Raw genomic sequence first — 6,375 nt, 5'->3', positions numbered from 1 at the left:
TAATAATAATAATAATAATAATAATAAAGACAGTAATATTTTTCAAGACCATAGAGAATGCTGTTGCAGTACTCCAGTCTTGAGGCGATGAGGGCATGGATGAGAATGATGCATTGTTGGTCCTGGTCACAGTAACACAAGACCCATCCTGTCAGACAATGAGCAGTCCTTGACAATGATGTAGAGGACTTTGAGACCCATTTTGCAAAACGACCAGTGGTCACAATACATTCTCCAGTCAATGAGCAGTGCTTGACAAACATCATGTGTAGAAGACCCATTTTGAACAGCTGCAGAAAAATCTATTCTCAGGAGCAGTCCTTCTATTACGGGCAGGAACAGCTGCAGAAAAATCCCCGGGCTTTGCCTTGCTCCTTCCTGGCATGTCTTTCTGCTTTGGGGATAACCAAACAGCTGACAACCTGGAAATTAGAAATAGAGATAAAACAAGTGTACAAAGAAAGAAACTACAATCTCAGTGTTTTTCTTGACATGTTCAAACATACTGATGACTATAAAGTCCACTTATAAAATGCAGGTCTATGCCTTTCATATAGTGTGCCAAAGTATTTAAGGAGGGTGGACCAAGTCCTAGTATGGTTTAGGTGGTTGAATCAGTATGGTTTAGGTGGTTGAATCAGCAGCTGTCACTCTTAAAACTTTGGAGGACATAAATGTATACATGTATTTTGTAAATTGAATGAATGGGGCAAATTGTATCAACTAAACAATTTGTTTCAAAGCATATATTTTCTTAAAATATGGGCATACTTATGGTCCATTCCTGCTTTATGATATGCCAGAGTAAGTAGGAAGGTGGGGCATGTCTTAATGTATATTAATTGACATCTAGAGGCTATAGGCTTTAAGAAAATATATGGTTTAGGTGGTCAATTCAGCTGTCCCTTAATATTATAGCCCAAGATGTATCAGCTGTACAATGTGTTTCTCGATCTACAATATAGGCCTATGTACGCCTTATGATGCACCAAAGTCAGTAGGAAGGTGGGACATGTCTTAATATATATTAATTGACATCTAGAGGCTATAGGCTTTCAGAAAATATATTGAATTAAACAGTCAATTCAGCTGTCCCTTAATAGTATAGCCCAAAATATATCATTTGTACAATCTTGACCACTAGTTGGCAGACACCCATAGCTTTGATTTGTCAAAGTCAGTTTTTCAGGTGGGACATGTCTTAATATATATTAATTGACATCTAGAGGCTATAGGCTTTCAGAAAATATATGGTTTAAATTCAGGGTCCCTAAAGAACTTCAAAGTCACCCAATGTGATATGGAACTGATTTGACCAGGCTACTTTATTGTATAGTAGCATAGGGTTTGTGATTATAGTAATAGTTTACTATTGTTGGTTTACATGTGACTGTGTTCCTGTTCATTTGTTATGTGGGTGAAATGCACAAAAAGTAGGAAGGTAAAACTGTCTTAAATATGTTCAACATCTAGTATTTTCTGAAATATGTTTAGGTAATTCAGCTGTCCCTTAATGTATAGCATCCAGTGACAATGCTCATAATATGGGCCTAAATTAGAAAGTGAGGAAATTGTCTTAATGTATATAAATTGACATCTAGAGGTTATACTTTCAAAAATTTTATGGTTTAGGACTTTATCTCTGACCACTTAGATGTAGCCATGGCCTTTGAAATTTTGATGTAAAAATCCAATTTATATTTTTAAATGCCCAAAGTCAGTAGGAAGGTGGGACATGTCTTAATGTATATTAATTGACATCTAGAGGCTATAGGCTTTCAGAAAATATATGATTTAGGTGGTCAATACAGCTGTCCCTTAATAGTATAGCCCAAGATGTATCAGCTGTACAATGCGTTTCTCGATCTACAATATGGGCCTATATTTAGCACAGCGACAACCATATCTAGCAAAATCACAGTAAAAGTAATGTAAAAGTGACGTAAAATACCTGCCAATTGTCCTCTGTATCCACCGCTGCAGTAGACCATGATGTGAGGATGCACTCCATAACACAGCTGTTAATGGAAGCAAGGAGGCCAGCATGCTTCAGCCTCTTCAGGAAGTAGACAAATGAGTAGCCAAACAAGGACAAACAAGGCCTTGCTTACATGCTGGCTGTCTTGTAGTTTGACACCACTCTCCTTTCTGTGAGTGTTCTGTTGGAGTCATATAATGAAGTGCAACCCATACATCAGGATATCAGGAGCAAGGATCTGTGAAAACATAAGTAGAGGGGAGAAAAAAAAGACATAAAGATATGTCGAGAAAACATTGCAGGACCATCCCTAAACAACACATCAGGACACTTTTCTTTCCTTTTTCATTTGATCACTACTGCAATTCATAGACATATGTTGTATACAGGTGAGACAAAGGTAAAACCGATGTGGGTATTTATGCTATTATAGAATAGGCTACTAAAATATAACTCCACAATTTCAAGTGTCAACACTGTAGTTTTGGAGGAGTATTTGTAGTTCTTATGCAGGAAAATCAGTATAGGCTACTTTGGACATTAAAAGCTGCATGCACTACGTAGTACACACAAGCGTACAATGCATTATTTTGGAGATAGAAATGTTGTACTGCTTTGTTTTTCAGAAAAACAGTAGTAGCCTATAACAGAATTTTTTGTCACATGAATTACCCAGACCCAAAGAAACAAATAGCTTATTACGTGAAACTGACCTGCTTATAATTTAATGTCAAACACCATCTCAACTAATTGAAAAGCAGGATTGTATCACCATCGCACTCATTCCAATAATTTAACCATAACGTGTCGTGAACAACGATTTATTTGGCTAATTATCATGTATTTGTCCACGTCTTTTACCATTATAAGACATTGAATTGTACTAAGAAATTGCTAATTTCAATTAACCAGACCCAAAGAAACAAATAGCTTATTACATGAAACTGACCTCATTATAATTTAATGTCAAACACCATGTCAACTAATTGAAAAGCAGGATTGTATCACCATGATCATTTAACCATAACCATAGTGAACAATGATTTATTTAGCTAATTATTTATATTTATAGGCTATTTGTCCACGTCTTTTACACTTATAAGACATTGACTAAGAAATTGCACTGATTTCACGTGATTCTAGCTGTTTTACAGCATGAAGGAGTTTTGGTCAGGATAAGTATCTCTATATTTTGTTCGAAACAACAAAAACAACTATTTGTTATTTATTATTATTATTTACTAAATCATGAACTTTTACCCCAATGATGTTTCCGCTTTCTTGTGGTGGCGTGTGTCACATGACAGCAACCAGCCTATCACACTGGGGCTCTTATATGGGGCTCTTCGGCGTTTTTCGAACGTTTACATACCTCATAAAATCTGCAGATGACACAGCAATAGTGGGGTTAATACAGAATAGCGAGGAGACCAACTACAGGGCCTGGGTGGATCAATTCGCGAAATGGTGTAGGTCCAGCTGTCTTCTTCTAAATATACAGAAAACAAAGCAAATAATAATAGACTACAGTACAGAACTGGGAGCCAGCCCCCCCGTATGGTTAAAAATGGTGAGGATGTTGTGATTGTAGTCGAGTACAAGTACTTAGGCACAATAATAGATAATAAGTTGCAATGGGACAGTAATACCAACACCATCTATAAAAAGGGGCTGCAGAGGCTGCATTTTATGTGCAAACTAAGACAATTTAGAGTGGATAGAGATATATTACTTTTCTATCATTCATTTGTGGAGAGCATGCTACTTTTTTGTTGTGTTACCTGGTATTTCTCTTTGTCAGTGACCAAAAAAAAAAACCAAACTGAGCAAGATAGTTAACATGGCCAGCAAGGTTGAGGGGCAAAAACCAGACAGTATTGCTACGACCTGTGAAAGAAGGGTGTTGAAGAAAGGTCATGCAAATAATAGAGATATGTCACATCCCATACACCAGGCATATGAGGTGTTGCCATCAGGGAGGTTCAGGCTACCTTCTTTCCAAACAAATTGAGCCAGTAGGTAATTCATTCCAACTAGCATTACATTGATGAACAAGACGTTACCTGCAGGACCATGCACTTTCTTTCCAGCTGGACTATCACAGTATGCACAACTGCACTTTATCATTCTATAAATGTGTAGTGGGGTCTGTGTCTACCGCCCTGATGTTGTGTATGTGTGGGGGTGTGGTAGGGTGGGGGCGGTTGGGGTGAGGGAAATTCTGGTCTATATTCCGTCTTGTATTCAGTCTTGTCTAACTGTCTACTGTATGGCGCAGAACAATTTTCCGAAAGGACAAATAATAAATCTATCTATCTATCTATCTATCTATCTATCTATTATTTTAGAAGATTTTGGTTTGATTTTGGTTTGAACACCTTTCTACGAAAATCAAGCTTGGGATAAAGTAATTATACACTACTCACCCTGGGGCTCATATAGGGTTTTTCCTCTAGACCCTGCCACTGGCAATAAAGACAATTTAGACCACCATGGCGTAAAGTATATAAGCATGCTTAAAATGCAACAAGTACAAAAAAATCATATACAGACACAAACACAATCATACACAATCATATGTTTATGTCTGTTGGACAATTCAATCATCCACACTCATCCCTCTCCTCCCAAGGGACATATGCATCTCTTTGCATTCAACATAGTTTTCAACAACAACAATAACAAACAGCAACAAAGCTTTTCTACATATGGGTGTAGAATTTTTTATAACATATGGCTCCTTTAATCCTTTTATCCTAAAGAATGTCTAATACATACCGACTGGCTCATCAAAACAGGAAAGGCTATCCAGACCAAGTCCATGTAGATCCTTCACAGTTGAAAATGAAGAGGCCTTATCTGAAAAAGATCAATAGAAACCTTACTCTAAATCCCCATCCAAGAACAATTACTATGTGTTCTCCTTTTCTTCAGTAGCAAATACACTGCCCGTGAATCAGAAATATATTGGTGTCCCAATATAATGTTTACTCATAACAGCTGGCAATAGGGATTGCATGCAGATAAGTAACCGTGCAGCAAGATTGTGTCAGCTTAATGTTACAGTTTGTGGCATGGGACAGTTAGGAAACAGTAGGTGAGTGGCGTGGGTCAGCATAGGAGACGGTAGACGAGTGGTGCTGGACAGTAGGCAAGAGGCAAAAGATAGTAGGCGAGTGGCGCAGGACAGTAAAGGAAACAGTAGGAGAGTGGCATGGAACAATAGGAAACAGACACGTCACCAACAACAGTGCGAGTGGCCTACTGTAATTACTGCTATTATTATCATTATTATGTATTATTATCAATTTGTTTTGTTATAGGCTAGACACACATTCCATATTCACTGTATACTGTAGGCTATTTCTGTCACTGTACACATGTCATCTGGAAAACTTGCCTATTTATCTAACTGTTGTACATAATTAATCTTGATCGTCTACATAACTGCTTCTTTGCACTTCTGGTTGGATGTCAACTGCATTTCATTGGCTCTGTACCTATAGCCTACTCTTTTAAATTACAATAAAGTTGAATCTAATCTAAATCTAGCCTAATCTAATCTCTAATATTATGGGCTACACACATTGCAATTCTCTATTGAATTAAACCCCTCTCTTAATCAGGTTAAATAAATACAATATTATATTATAATATAAATGAATATCTAACATCTGGAGAAGTGCTGTATCAGAATACATTTGTTTTATACCTGATATGTGGCCTAAAACAATGCACGTTTTCGCAACGAAATCTATTCACGTTCATCATGATTATCGATCATATTATACATGCCTGGCTGATAGGCTACCTCCCAGCTGTTAGCTGTAGCCCACACTAACAATATTAGGCTACAATGTTAATTTACACAGACAACCGCTGTTTTACAGATTAATGTAACATTACATCATGCACGTTAGCTAAATTATAAGTTGTGCAAGCCTACTCTGAATTCACAGTATTGCCCATGCATAGGCTACTATTTCATGTTAAATCAACTTTAAAATGTTTTGTTCAATTGCTAGCAAAATGATCATGCTAGCGGCAGTAGTAAGGCTCACATCATTTCCCATTTGGTTTCTTTTTTCTCCGTCCCTGCGTCCCTTTGTTTGCAAAGAGATAAATAAGTTATTCTTTAATTTCATTTGGAAGAACAGAACAGCTAAACTCAAAAAAGGGATAATCACTAACTGTAAAGGAGAGGGTGGACTTGAGGCAGTGAACTTTATTGACCTGAATTATTCCTTTAAAGTGAACTGGATTAAGAGGCTTTTGTGTAGTCCTCTCTCTATTTGGAACTTTATTCCGCATAATGTCTTTAGCATGGTTGGTGGTATACATTTCCTGCTACAATGTGATTACTCGATACCCAAACTTCCAATTAAGTTGTCCAAATT

General features: G+C 37.1%; 1 long non-coding RNA gene across 3 annotated transcripts; it reads right to left on the bottom strand.

The window, feature by feature from the left end:
• Positions 1-302: 302 nt before the first annotated feature.
• LOC125290362 lies at positions 303-5,532 on the bottom strand. 3 transcript variants are annotated; one of them, XR_007192793.1, is made up of 6 exons: positions 4,757-5,532; positions 4,405-4,437; positions 3,351-3,467; positions 2,112-2,216; positions 1,952-2,018; positions 303-422 (listed from the first exon to the last, which is right to left on the bottom strand). It is a non-coding gene; the product is annotated as an uncharacterized LOC125290362 (long non-coding RNA). The 3 variants fall into 3 exon arrangements; XR_007192791.1 differs by lacking the exons at positions 303-422; positions 1,952-2,018 and having other exon boundaries at positions 2,025-2,216; XR_007192792.1 differs by lacking the exons at positions 303-422; positions 1,952-2,018; positions 3,351-3,467 and having other exon boundaries at positions 2,025-2,216.
• Between the last annotated feature and the right edge of the window lie 843 nt (positions 5,533-6,375).

Source organism: Alosa alosa, unplaced genomic scaffold (assembly GCF_017589495.1).
Source record: "Alosa alosa isolate M-15738 ecotype Scorff River unplaced genomic scaffold, AALO_Geno_1.1 AALO_1.0_unplaced_44, whole genome shotgun sequence".
In the NCBI taxonomy this organism is placed as follows: Eukaryota; Metazoa; Chordata; class Actinopteri; order Clupeiformes; family Clupeidae; genus Alosa; species Alosa alosa.
The sequence above is the reverse complement of the archived record's forward strand: the minus strand, read 5'-3'. Positions and strand labels throughout refer to the sequence as shown.